We start from the raw sequence: 15,167 nt of genomic DNA on the forward strand, positions 1-15,167 counted from the left end.
AGCTTCCCACTCACACTGTTTTGGCTTTGAGCAGGCTTCAGCCATTGCTTAGGAAGCGGCAAGGGCTGGGACAGTGAAGGGAAGGAGCCACTTCCCTCAGGGCTCTCCCCCAGGCTCAGGAAGGCTTTCTCCCTACTGGGATGAAGTGATGCTGTGGGAAACACTGCCATGAGCTCTCTCCAGCCTAGCATGCCAAAAAGCTGGAGGTGGGAAGGGCTTTGGCCATGCACGAGCACCCAGCAGAGCAGATCAGACCCTGCTGCCTCCTTCCCAGCTATGCCCTGGCCAAAGGAAGCCCTGACACTACTCCCAGTCATCCAGCTCCCTGCGGCAAATGTTCCTCCCTAAACCTCCAGCCCAGATCTGTTTTTAACTCAGCTTTGCATAAGGGAAGAGGGCAAAGAAGGAGGAGTTCATGGTGATATTTCTTCCTTAATATTATTGTGTTAATTCCTTGTTTGTCCAGCAGCTGAATCATCTGGGCCTCCTCTGGGATGTGGCTCCAGCTGCTGTGAAGCCTAGTGGCAAAGGCAGAGCTGATTAACTGCAGGCTCTCCTGCTGCTGAATCCAGCCAGCCAACCATGGATGGGCCATTTCCCCAGCAAGATTTGTCTGCCTATTGAAAATCATAGCTGAATTTCCTCCTGGCTTGCCTTCCTCCCTCCCTGCCACAAGAGAAGCTCCCACAGTCAGGATGGGGCAGGGAGGGCAGCAGCAGGAGCTGACTCTTGACTGTGCCCTGCTGCAGGTGCCACAAAGGCTAAGGGAGGGAGAGCAACATGGGTCTCACCTTCTGTCTGTGAGGGTTATGTTTGAAACCGTCAGGGGAGGAGCCCCAGAGGAGCCCTGTTAAAATCCAGACAGCCTAAAACCCCAGAGTCCCAGTGACTGGCCAGCACTGAGGCCACGAGCAGCTGGCACTAGGACTCACCAGGTTCAGTGGCTGACCAGATTGCTCAGCACTGAGCAAAACAAAACCAAACCTTAGGGATCGCAGCTTGATGACTGCTGCATGGCCTGCCCTTCCCTGCACAGGAGACAAAAAAATAAATCCCTGCGTGATGCAATTGTTTTCCTTTGGCTCCTACAGCTGGTGGCATAACAAGCTCCCTCACCAGGCAGACAGAAAACAGTGACCTGTGCTGGTCAAGCTGGAGATCAGGGATTGCTCCATTCCTGGGCTGTGCAAGAGGGCTCCTTTTTATTGCTATGGGTAGATCAGGAGTTGTTATGAAATCTGACTGATCAGAGACTCAGTTGCCCAGAACTACACTTTGAAATACTCAGCCTGTTTCTGGAAATTACTGTCACAAAGTGCCAGTAACCCCCACTGGATCTGAGGCTGCCCCTTGCCTTCCCAGGCAGGCAGGTGATGTAGACCCAGGTCAGGGAAAACAGCACCAGTGCAGGTAGCAGTGGAGGAAAGCTGGTTGCAATGCTTCATCCTGAAAGCTGTCTTCTTATTTAAAAAAAAAAAACTTTTCTTTTTTTTTCTTTAAAAATCAGAGCATTTTGCAAATAACTGTTCAGCTCTTTAAAGAGCCTTCAGTTCAAAGCAATTTTTTAGCTGTTGGATCTCCCGTTTTTCCTTTTTTATTGAAGAATGTGGTGAGAGGCCGAGGGAGACTTATTTTTCAGTTAAAACTAAATTTTATTTGTTTGTTTTAAAAAGTGATAAAAAATAAAAATAAGTACATGTGGAGAAAATAACCAAATTCCAACCAGCTGCAGAGCCACCAGCTTAGTTACACTGGCTGATGTGCAAACACACATAGTACACTAAATTAATTTGATTGTCAGATATACGTCAGATGTATCATGATGCAATTTGAACATCAAAAAGACTTAATAAAGACAAGTCTCTGTTTAGTACGATAGAAGAGAGCAGCCATAACAGCTGCACTTCAGGTAAGCTGGAAAGGCCAAAATGACCAGCAAAACTGAGGAATTGCAGCAGCATCAGGCCTCAGCATCCTTGCATCACTCAGCTGGTGGGTCCAGGGTGACCTGGCTGTACACCTGAAGTGTTGCATTCAAAGCTGAATCGAGGTCCAGGCTCTGGTTGAAGTGCACTGAAATCACACAGCCAAGCAGCTCAAAGTCCAGCCCAACAGCAATGCTCATGGCACTCATTATGTCCCTACAGGGAGCAATTAGTGAGGCCTAACAGGCAAAAAGAAAGGTGATGTCCTGTGTCTCAAAAAGCTCTAATTTCATGGCAAGACAATAGGAGATCACTAAAAATAAATTAGAACAAAGCCCCATGGCTGGAAAAAGAGGAACTTGGAAATAATTTCTATTCTCATCCTTGGTATGACTTTGTGATTCTTGGTCATCTCAGTTTCCCTGACATATCTCTGTGTTTTCCAAAGGGGACCAAAACTCTTGAATCCTGCAGTTATTTGTTAATGATTGCCAAGCAGTTTTAACTAGAAGGAAAACCTCAGCTAACACTCAGGAAGCAAAAAGGGACCACAATAAAACCTGTTGTTTGCTCAAGGTTACCCTAATGTGACAGTCCCTGGTGGGTGCAGGTGGCTCTCGTTCACACCTTTGGCCCCTGGCTTTGGCAAAATGTCATCTGGAGAGTTTCTGGAGCATTTCTGGAATGTCTTGAATGCCAATTGCATTTGAGCATTTGGTGCAGAAGCCTCAGTAACACCTGAGACACAGAGCAAGCCACCAGCAGCTCCAGACACCTGGCAAGCAAAGCACTGGCACAGCCATATCCCAGAATTTAATCTCTGGCTGGAGAGACTACCAGGCAGGGCTGGACTCAAAAGGATTTTTAAATGCTGTATTCACACAGAGTTCTGTATCATAGGGACAGAAGATCATCTCTAGTGGATCTGTGGCAGACAGCCCCTGTTTTTTATGTGGAAGGATCACAAATATTTTATTCACAAGACCTTTGAATGTTGGTGTGGCCACAGGAAATGGAGAAGTTTAAATGGAAGACAACAGGACAACAGGACAAGCAAAATGTGACATGTTGTGTTGCTTATTCAAAGCCAATGAAGAAGGGGTCCAACAGCTCCATACAAAGAACTATTTATATTGACCAACACCTAGTTTTAAAATTCCTGTCTTAGCCATTTTTGGGTATCTTTTTGTCCTGTGTCTTTGTCACTCTCCACTGAGCTGAAAAACATCAGCATGATCATGTTAAAAATACTCTTTTTTCCTTTGTGAGGGAACCCTAGTGACACCAGATCTCTATATAGCACTACCACGAGCACGCCAGCCACCAAGAGCTGGAGCTGAAAGGTCATGCCAAGGGTTTTGTGAGTTATCTGGGGCTGTGAAAAATAAGGGACTTGCTAACTCTGAAGAACAACTTAACTGCATACACTTGCCCTGACGCAAAGGTGCTACCTTTGGGAATGTTTCACAGCTTGACACAGAACTGCTGAGCATCCAAAGACACCAACCTGGCTCTCACAGTAACAGAACAAGTTCTGCTTCTCCACAAACCAGGCTCTCACTGCATCACTCTCTGCACCCACATACACTTGGCTTCTCCCTGAGTGCTGATAGCAAACAAAGCAGCACTCGGTCGACTTCTGTGATGCCTGGATTACTTCTGACAGACCAGCAACACACAGTGGTCCAGGAAAACCAATCTCTCCCCTTTATCCACAGAGAACAACTCTACACCAAGGTGCTACATTCACGCCCAAGAACCCCACAGAGAATTCATGTGCTTAGGCTAATAGCTTTTAATAAAAAATAATAATAATTTTTAAAATCAGGTTTCTTGCCACACAATACAAAAAAAAATGCATGTTTTTCTTCTTAAACACATTTTAGCCTTTGTGAGCTTGTGTGAAAAGACCCCATTATTAAGCCTGAGTTATTTAAGCAATATTGGAAGTGCCCCTGCCCTTTTGTTAATTTGCTTGGCTTGGTGCACACATGGCATTTGTTTTATATCATGTGTGGAACTTGCTTCTCTAAAAAGTCTGCAGGTTTCAAATTCCTCTGCTTTTGATAGATGTACTGTATGTACTGTTAGGTTTAAAAAAAGTTACAGGTGGCTGCTATTTTTCCCAATTCAGTCCACAAAAGCCTCTTTATTAAAAGAAGTCCTTAATGAAAAAGAAAAGTAGAGCTACTGTATGTGAGGTTGCAAAGAGCTCTGGTGGAAATATTTGGTGTTTACATTTTGCCGAACTATTTATACTGTGGACACACACTACGCTAAAGGCTCTCTCACACTACACTAAAGGCTCTCTTTTCCCTGCATAATAGAAATCCTTGTGACTGAATTCTATATACTTAGTCTGGTTTACATTTTTTATCCAGCCTCACCACATTTTATTCCACTGTGCTTTCTACACGACTCTGTGGGTCTGCAGCAGCGCTGTATAATAGCAACACCTTCTGGAAGAAGGGAGACACTGGAGAATCCTTTCTGATCCTTGCAGCTTGTTGCACTCACCAGACAGTGTACATTACTAATAAGCAGGTGCTCAGAATAATAATTAAAATACATCACTGACTGTATGTGTATTTATTGCTTCATTTAGCAGTAATTGAAAACTGCTATGTTGTTTTGTTTTGTTTTTTAATATCTCTTTCAGAGCCTTTTCATTCAGAGTATGAATTAACAATTAATATTCAGGGTTTTAATTGCACCAGATTTATGGGTCTGAGTCTATGCTCTGTCCACCTTTTGTCTGGTGATACGAAAAAGCAGAAAAAACAGCAGCCACCTCTTATCCCCACAGAAAAGCACAAGCTGCCAGCACCAAGAGGAGCATTCCCAAACTGCAGCAGAGCACCCGAAACCACAGCCCAGCAAATTATGTGCAGTGACCTACATTTAACATCTTACAATCTTAGACAAGCACCACAGCCTTCCTGGTGTCTTTAGAAACAAAACTCTGCCCCTGAAGAGCCTTTAGCTGCCTTTGGCATTGGGGCTCTTAAGTTTTTGCCAAAAAAGACAGGCGGTCCTTTCTGAGTGTTGCTAGAAGACAGCTTTGCAGGCACAAGTAGGAAACAGAGGATGTGTGGCAGGAGGACTCCTTTAACTGTCTTCAACTTCAGTCTATAGCAATATTTCCTTTTGCAGAGTACTGCAGAGAGATACCATTACAGCAGCAGCAGTGGTAGTAACAGCAGGAATAATAATAACCATACCAGCTCTCATTAGATCTTTGAACAGAGGTGCAGTCGTTTTCACACCACTGCTGTAAAGATGAGTTCTGCTAGAGAAACAGGGAGGGAGAACTGAATTCCTTGGGGAAAGGCACTATCAAAGGACAAGAGATAAGGAGAGGGACAAAAGAGCTTCAACATTTAAACTTTGACAACATTTCAAGCACAAAATTTGCTTTAATGGTACCTAACTAGTGAATGGTCTTATTCCAAAACATCGGGTGTTATTGAGAAGAAGGATTATTAACTGCTGCAATATTCAGTGGGCTCGGAGGATGCAGGACTGACAGTCCAGATGATAAACCTGGATGCCTTTCCTCAGACAAAGCAAGTCACAGTGTGGTTCTGGTCTGGTCTGGTCCTGATGAGCAACCCAGCATCAGATCTGACAAGTTTTGCTGATTCTGCAAAGTTAATACAAGACTTCCATTTTGCTTTTAATTTTCAAATGGTGTGTCTCTGTGCAAAATTTGCTGCGTTCCTTGCTTTGACACTGTGTTTCTGTATCTCCCATGCCTCATTCACATCCTTGGTCAGGATTTTGGTTTTTGGGCTGTTCCTTTTCTTTTTGTACACTTTTCCTCGTGTTGTCTCCTGCAGTGCCAGCTCCTGCCCACCTAATAAAGAAGCCAGTGTACTGCAAAGCGTGCACAGTGCAGCCATCATCCACAAAACACTCTGACTTAGTCACTCCATTATGCAAAACAGCTCTGAGGAAAAGCCTTCTGGGAAATGCAGAACCAGATTTTTCCATGATGGAAAAAAAAGAGCCCTGCAAGGTATGTTTAGGTGTGTCGGGGGAGCGAAACTGTTTAAGAAAACTAGTTTGTCAAAGGTCTTCATGATATATCTGATTTTTGCAAAGCGTTTGAGGGCTAGTGGTACCCACAGCATGTGGTACTCCCCCCAGCTAATCATGGCAAACACACTCCACGTCTTTCTAAGTAACTCCATGCCTGAGCCTCAAAAAGCAGGGATCTGGGGCATGATCCTGCATGAGGGCAGACTGCACAGCATTAAGGAATCCATGAGGGGGCTGCGGGCAGCTGCTCAGAGTGGCCAGGTGAGAATAGCTATCTGAGCAGCAGAGGGAAGGCCATATGGCACCAGCTGTGCTCTGGCTCCCAGCAGGACAACCTCTCCTCTCATGAATATCATTTCCACAGCATGCACAAGAGTGATTTGCTATTGCAATAAGCTGTTCCTCTCCTTTTCCTCACCTGTACCCATCACCTTCGGACTGCTGAGCTATGGCACAAAAGAAAAAGACAGTGCAACGAAAACTGCGAGCTCTGAGCCCTACTCTGTGAAGGTGCTCCCTGCTACCACCAAAAAGGAGCACAAAATTCTCTAGGGAAGCCTCTTCCCTGCCCCTTCTGCTTCACGTGGAAAATGGCTGTGTGTGCCTGCCACACCTGTAAATGCCCAGAGCCAGGGGGTGATGAGCCAGCAGGGCTGCAACAGAGCTGCTCTTAGTGACAAAACCCTTTTGTCACAAACCCTTTTCTCCGGTTCCGCCAGCCCAGCCTCACCCAGCTGACACAGCCCCAGCATATCCCCCCGAGCTGGGGAATGGGTTAATCCCAGTGATGCCTTAAACAGCTGGAACAGAGGCTAGACAGAGTTAAGGGGAATAAAGAGGAGATTTATTGAAGAGCCTTCAAAGGCCACACCCTGGCAGGAATGGAGCCACGGCCGTGGCTCTGCCCGGATGGCTCCAAGATGGAAGCAAAAGAAGGCTTGGTCACAAGACCTCACACTTTTATAAGTTCTGGTCCATTTGCATATCGGAGTTAATTGTCCAATTCCACCTCCAGCCCATGAAGTCCCATCCTTCTTGTTCTTCTCTCTTCAGTCCACATTGTTGATGCTCTTGGGCCTGAGATTTGGGTCAGTTGTCCTTGGTCCCCAGCTAGAGAAGGAATTGTTTTGTCTCCCTACCCTGTGAAGAGAGCTCGCCATCCTCTAATATGAAACCCAGACCCACACACCAAAGCAGCACAGAATTGGAAAAGAAAAGAAAAGAAAAAAAAAAAAAAAAAAAAAAAAAAAAAAAAAAAAAAAAAAAAGCTGAAACCTGAGGTATCACCAGGACAAGGGAGTTTGTGACAAACCAACAACTAGACTGAGAATTCCGAGCGGAATTTTAACATGTCTGGCCTGGGATCTTCAATCGTTGATAATGACAGGCATTACCTGACCCAGCCAGCTCAGGGATCGTGATAACTGTTCTCAGGAATTTGCAAATCCTTCTCCAGTTCCTGGCTCCTTCCCTCTGACTATCTTGGCAGCCTGTTCTGGCAGCCAGACTATCTCACCTAAGACTTCTCCAGCTGGTGAAGCATCTTGGCGCTCCTGCCTCTCCATGCCCACACACTTTCATCAACTTCAGCAGTAACCCTTTTAAGTGTTATCTCGCAGCCCTAATTACTTCAAATACATTTTCTGCCTGACGGCGTCGGACAGGTGGAAACTGAGCGCCATCTATTGCTGACTGATAAAAGGCTGCTTTGGTACGGATGCGACAACAGCGCTTTTCCAAAGGGAGCCTCGGCTGCGGGATTCCTGCAATCCAGCAGCAGCAAGAAGCATCTCCACGGCCGCCAGAAACAATTCCACTTTGAACTGATGCTTAAAGCCTTCCTGTTTTCCAGAAAATACATCCATAAGTTTGGGACGGGTCCCTAGCTAATTTCTTCAACCTGGAAATATTGTGAGAACCAGATTTCCTGTAATATTTGGATAATTATGTAATTAATTTTGCCCTGAAATATTATGGCATTAATCTCTCTCTGGTATTTATATCTGACACAGGCCAACTATAATGCTGGTCTTTACACAGTTTGCACTCCCAACACTGGCTGTACCCCCCTTTGCAACTGTGAGCAACTGATATGGAAGAAAGGAGTAATCTCCAAAGCAAGCCTCTTCCCCCAAGGAAGCTCCTTCCAGCTTCCTTGGCTCCTTCCAGCCAAGGAGCACTCCAAAAATGTGAGGAAGAGAGCACTGGTCAGCACTGCCACTGCTGGGAGGAGGACTCGGTTTGTAACGAGGCATCAATGTGAAGCTGAAGGTCATTTCCTTGTCAAACGTCTTGGGACTTCCCTGCACGATCTAAAATAATTTACAAACCATCCCTAATAAGACAAAAACTCTGGAAATACTATCAAGAGTCTCGGGTGGGTAGATTTCCATGACAGAAGCAAAAGCTGTATCTTTTCTGAGTCCCACACACAACATTTGAATATACCTGAAGGGGTGCTAATTGTCAGCACCGGATGATGATGCTGTTAATTTCTGCTTCTCACTTTAAGCAGTTATTGCAATCTTTTCCACAAAAATGCAAAGGTTTGTAGTGAGAACAAAGTTAGGAGAACTGATGGGTGGAGATCTGAAAACACTAAACCGAAGTGCTGCTGTACAGAAGCTGCAAAGACCAGGAGCATGTTGTCTAAATCTGTGATGTTTCCAATAGATCTGGCTGCAAGGATTCCTGAGAAAAGGAGAGGGCAAAGATGACAAAAAAGAGATGAGCAACACCACTTCAAAGTGTCTCCAGCCATAAAGTTGGGATGTCTTCAAATTCTTAGGAAAAAAAAAAAATCCCTGATACAGTGCAAACAGTTGTGTTTGTTGCAAGCTCCATAATACAGGCTACGTTTTTTTCTAGAGCTCTACATGCCTTAGAAGGGAAAAAAATATTTTTAAACATTATTTTTTAGCACATATGATGGAGATGAAAGGTAAAATATTTGTATCAGACAGTTTAAAAGCAGAAAATCCAAGGAAGAGAGATGTTTGGTTTATTTTGCAAAATATCCTTGGGATTTTTAAGGTTGTTCTGAAGGGCTCTAAAAGCTGGCTCATGATTTATGTTAGGCTTTATTACTGATTCAAAAGTCAACTTAAACTGTATAATCAGCACGCTAATGACTCCTTGCTTTTTGTAAATGAATAAAACTGGTTTTCCTCATAAACAACAGAAAGGCGAGGAAGAAATAAAAAAATAATTAAATAACTCAAATTCAGATGTGTTCTCCTTGAAACTCTGGGATTCCCTCAGTTTAATATCCTGTAGCCCAGATAATGATTCACTGCTGCCTAGAACGTAGGTGACCACTTTCATCTCCCAAAATGTGTTAGGAGAACATGGCCTGGTTCACATTTGCCTGAGGCTGAGCCTTTCTAACAGCTTTGACTCTGTTCTATCCTCACCTCCTTCCCTCTTCCCAGAGCCTTGCAGCAGTGGCAGCAATCAGATTGTCCTGTCAGCATTGCCAGGAGAAGAGAAGCTCTGAGCACAGCTGCATCAGGGGGCAGACCTCACCCACCCACTGGCCAGGTGGAATTGAGAGCAATATAAAGGACAAGGCAGGTGTAAACATCCACCTGCATTTGGTGCATTTGTATAAACATGAAATGCAGCTGCACTGGCAGATCTGCAGGGGGAAATCTGTCCCAGTCTGTTTGTGGCTGCTACTTCTACTCCAGGAAAGAATAGTGGTCCTTAGACAGGACTGCCAGTGGGATGAAGGGACACTGAAGGGGAGGGATATGTTCCTGGCAGGACACCTACACATTGACTGAGCTCTGACACACAGCAGGTAAAACCTCACAAAGATGCTTGACCAATCCATCTCCTCCCTGGCAGACAAGCATGGAGGGCTCAGGAGCAGCAACACCACCCTATGTCTGCCAAGGGCATCCTCCCACCAGGAAAATGTCACTGAGCAGACCATCAAAAAGGCTGAATTTGGCTGGAATCCAAACAGCAAAGAATTAAAAATTACTTTGTTATGACTCTGAATACTGCTGGTAATAATCTGGGGAGTAGTAATGCAAAAAGAGAGAATGTGGTGTAAGAAAATAAATTTACAAGGTAGCACTCTGGGGATTAAGATGATGGTGGTTGTGGTCCACTTTTAGGTAGACTGTACCAAATGCTCCCCTTTGTACATTATTTCAGTATGAGAGGAATTTTATATCAGTTTTTGTTTGGTTTGGAAGGAACATAGTACTAAAGCTTTTAAATAAGTACAAAATTAATTAATACTGTTGTGTTTCTTGGCAGGACTAATATAGAAGGTTTCATGTTGAAATACACTACCTCTTTTCTCTGTCTTGGTTTTGCTTTTTTTTTTTTTTTTTTTTAAGAAGACAGGGTGCTGGGTGGCAGGAGAAAGAGAATATTTTTTTGATTGGAGGGTTGACCTGTTTTTTTTTTTCCAACACCACATTTAAAGCTGGGAAGGTAACCAGAACAACAATTTCCCAACCTATAGCAAACTTCTGCTGTCAGATAAATAAGAGCTTACAGGTTAAAGCAAAAATGGTTACAAATTACCTTCTGGAGAGGTACTCCAGTCTGCTCCAAAAAGTAATGTGGTGGAAGCAGTTAGGGATGAAGGAAGGATATTCTAGTTTAAAGCAAATCACGGTGCATTACAAAAGCTCTGCAAAGCCTGTTCTAGCTCACACAAGCTCCCAGGGCTGTCAAGAAAACACCAAAGGCCCGAGTCGCCTGGGATCAGTAAGTTTAAAGGCAATCTGTTCTTCCTGAGCTATGAGAGTCCTGTGAGACTAGGACTCCGTTCCAAACTTCTGCTAACAGCAATGCCAGCTAGGAGCATGCTGAATTGTGATTTCCCCAGCATAGCTGTGCCAGCCGAAGCCCCAAATGACTCCGTTGTTCTTGCAAAGAAAAACTAAAAGAAAAAAAGTGCTTTTCCTTGTACAACTTCTCCTGTGCGGGGCTGTGGCCAGGTATGGTTTTACTGTATAAACACCAAATGCAGCCCCACTGGCAGATCTGCAGCTGTCTGTGTGCACTGATGAAATGGCCCTAAGCACAGGCATGATGTCACACTTGGGTTGTAAGCAGGGCTAAAGGCTGATCATGTACAGCAGGTCTAAAAATCCATTGCTTCCTCACAGAGGCTTTGCTGTGCTGTGTTTACTCAGAGGAAGCTGTTTTGAAATGAAAATATGCAAGGCTATTTTGTTTTTCTTTTGTGCATGGAAAACAACTTCTTTCATTCTCTACAATTTCTAGGGGAAGGGAGAACTGCACACAGCCCTCCATGGATATCTTTCTTCAGGTAGAAAAGCCAAGCAAGCATCTCAAGTTAAAAGAATAATTTGCTTAGAAACTTAGAATTGTTATAAAGAACTTAGAGTCATTGTGCCTGTGGAAATCAGAGAGGTCACAACATGATTGCTGGAGACAAGGCAGGTTTTAGGTGCAAGCTAAACGAAGAAAAGTTGGGAGTTCAGTCTTTTATCAGGGAACAAATGCTCCTGCAGTTCAGGCATTTGAAAATCGCATTAACCTGGAAAAGCAAAAGCAGGAACAAGATACAGACATGAACGTAATAGATACTGACTGCAGTGGCTCCAGGGCAGATGCCAGCTCTTACTTCTGCAGTGGAGGTCACAGAAGAACCTTTTTGATCCTTTTTTTCCCCCCTTTTTCTTTCAAACCAGCTTTACATTGTGCATTTAAGCAACAAAAGTAGTTCACTTGTGAGCAGGAAGGAAGAGGCCAAACACAGGTCTCACTCTGTGTGTCTCAGCCACTTTCCCACATCTTGTACACCCAAAGATTATCTGGTCAGTTGAACACTTGTGGTGACACATAAAGGAGCAAGAAGGCAGCTGTGGAATGACCTCTTTGTGCAGGCTCTTGCAGTTATGAGCTGCACATGCTGCCAGGCAGTTTTGGAGCTGAAAGAATTTGGGTAAGTCACTAAACTGCAGCTCAAGCCTGTCCTTTCTCTCTGAAGCAATAACTAAAGTGCTGTTTTTTCCACAGATGGCTGCAGGGCTTCCCTGTTGTGTGGGCTTGGGTCAAGATCACAAAGCTGAACACAGTAAATGCTTCAAGTCTCACCTGTGTGGATTCTTTTATGCTGGTTAGTGACATAAAAGAACTTTGTATTTTCAAAACAGCTGGTCCTCAATTAGGCAAAGTGCTTATGTAAAAATCATGGACAGTAGGCATACACAGAAACCTGAATTTCTGGGATACACACCAAAGTCCTCCTTGCAACTTGTCCTCCTCCCCTGAGGTTCAAGCTGTGTTTGGTCCCCATGCACAAAGGGGAAGGGCTTGAAATGGACAGACACTCTTCTGCAAAAACATGGAACTGTGCCCAGATGCCTGCTGCTGGTATAATTAATTTGCTTCTGAGCACTCAGAATCTCAGAAGGTACCACCTGGGACTCGGAGCAGAACATTTAGGCAATGCAAACTCTCCTAGGGTCAGGTGAAAATGAGCTGGGTGTTTATTTGTTTAAACCAGAATCCATACTGCAGGCTGACAAGGCCTGGAATTATAGAAGGTTTGGCCATGCATAAGCTTGATTTTTCTCACATTTAAATGTCACTGTCAGCTGTAGGCAGTGTTCCAGCTTGTGAAGTTTTACTGAAACTGGAGGCAACACTGAACTTATCAGAAATGTGATCGTAGGGCTTAATTGAAAGAATAAGCCTGCTATTACAAATTAATGTGGAGAAGGCAGCCATGGTGGAATCTGCCTTCAGGTCCATATGGTCCTCCAGTGCTCATGGATCATGCAGCCTGCCATGCATTCACCCTCTGTCTCCAGGGAGCTGTTACCCCCATTTTACAGCTGGAAACAGCAGCTAGGAGGGTTACCTGTCTTGCTCCAAGGCACAGAAAGGAACTGATCAGGGATAACTGCTAATCTCCTCTTCCTTTCCAGATTGCTTGTAATTTTTCCCTAAAGAAAATCACTTATCTGACAAACTTATATTATGGGCTGCAGAGAAGTGTGTATTATGCACACCAAGAGAAGCAGTGTCTTTTAAAAATAAATCATTACAAGCCATCCTGGGTTTTGCAATTTACTGTAATTGCAGTTTGATTTTCAGTTTTCCTGTGAAAGATCTCAAGCTTATCATCTGAAGACTGAATGAAGTAGTAACTGTTTAAATATTCTTGGTTGATTACTGATTATCTGTGGGTCATAATTTTATTTTTTCCCTGCAAAAATTACTTTTATTTTTTAAAATGAAAACCATAAGACTTTCTGGCTACCAGCTCTACACAAACACAAAATTATTGTTCCTGATGATATCTGTTTTCTCAGAGAAAAAAAAAAAACAGGTTAAACAACTCTACAGCAGATTAATTTTGCCCTGAATTTCATATCTAATTTGACGAGAGTTTCATTGAGTCAAACACTGGCTCTCCTTCATGCTGCTTCAATTGCAGTAACAGATAATAAAGCCTTGTTCATGCTACTTTCTCTTTCCAGGAAAAAGTTGCCATAAAGAGGCTGTGAGGCTTGGCAGGGAGATACACGTGTTCAGAAAATAAGGTTGGGGTTTTAATATGATCTTATCCTGTAAAACTGGGGAGATTTTCCCTTCTTTCAGGCTGAAATTTTCCCTTACTGACATCTCTCTTTAACTTCTGGGTTGTGTTATCTTAGTACTAAAAAAGTTGTTAATGTTAGACGTCTGCAAAAATGGGTAAATAACACAGATGTTGATATTTTTGTTGCTGTTGAAATGTGAAGGAAATGTGGAATAAGGAGTCTGACTGCCACTCAGATATAGCAACATAAGGGAATCCTCCCAAGGGACTCTGAGAGCCAAAGAGCTAAGAGGAACCATCAAGCTCTAAGATTCACCCTAGCAGATGTAAGAAATGGCAAGGTAGAAACTCAACAACATTTACCTCTCAGAACCAGGCAGCCATCTGACCTAAAAATGTGCTGATTGGTTATGGCCCATATGCACAATGCCAGTCTCAGTTACAAGGCTTTCATGCACATATTGTTAAATAAGCCTCTGCCCAGGCTGGCAGATTGCAATCTGGATTCCCTGAAGTCAAAAAAATAAATATATAAATTGTGTTTTGCCTCTTTAGGAAGTCAGACTGCATGAGGGAAAAAAATGCAGCATTTGGGGTCTCACTGGATTCCTTCCATGACATCAAAAATACAGGCAGTCAAGTTAGGTAATACTATGTCTTCAACTTATTTTTTAAAAAGAAGCCTTATTTAAGGAATGTGATGGGACCAACAGGTTCCTCAGACAGAAGTCTTCCAGCATGCAACGCAAGCAAAGCCTACATCCCCAAAGCTGTGTTCCTTTGGTCCTTCAGGAAAACACACATAACACCAACTCTCTTTGCTTCCCACCTCAGCACACACAGAGGCTACAAACTCAGCAGTCTGAGAAGAACTGGAGAATTCTGAAGAGCTTTGGATTAGTGACTCACCTGACCACAGCTATCAGCACCTCCCAGCCTCAGACAGGCAATGATGATGGAAACACCAAAAGAGAGCCAAGGGAAATGCCATTTCTCTCAGCATGTCCCTCCAATCAACTCTGCCCACAGCTTCACCAGCCAAATAATGACTTTGCAAGTCGAACTGGGTGGTGATTGCTGCCACCTGATAGCAAAGTAAACATTTTGATTACAACAAACTGAGCACAAGTGGGATCTGTCCTCATTGCTAGGTGACTGACCCACTCCTCCCAAGGGAGAGCCCTCCATGGAAAAGGGATTGGAGATGCTTTCTAACCTTGAATTTAAATCAGACTCTACTGGCTTTTTCCTCAAGAGCCATAAAAATATTCTACCTGCAAAAGGAGGGAGTAGCAAAGGATACCTATGCTATGAGTTATGCTTACAGGCTGGTATTTTTGGGACTGCTCTTTTAACACAGGAATATAAACACCTGACAAACTTCTCAGATTTTCTGTTCTTTGCATGATACAAGGATAGATTCTGCAGTGGAGGGTGGGAATGATATGAAGTTTTTAAGCATTTAAAAGCAATGTGATTCTTAGCTGGGAGGATGCAGAAAGAGGATGGTCAGAACTACATCCCTAGAGGTAAGAAGTCCTAGGACAGTAGGCTGATCTATGACATTTTTCTGCAAATTTTTAAGCACTAAGGTTTCCTAAATAGATGGGCATATTTTTCACTGTCTGCTCTAGTCAGTTTTCAGACATGCCCTCATGACA

Source organism: Anomalospiza imberbis, chromosome 5 (genome assembly GCF_031753505.1).
Source record: "Anomalospiza imberbis isolate Cuckoo-Finch-1a 21T00152 chromosome 5, ASM3175350v1, whole genome shotgun sequence".
Classification (NCBI taxonomy): Eukaryota; Metazoa; Chordata; class Aves; order Passeriformes; family Viduidae; genus Anomalospiza; species Anomalospiza imberbis.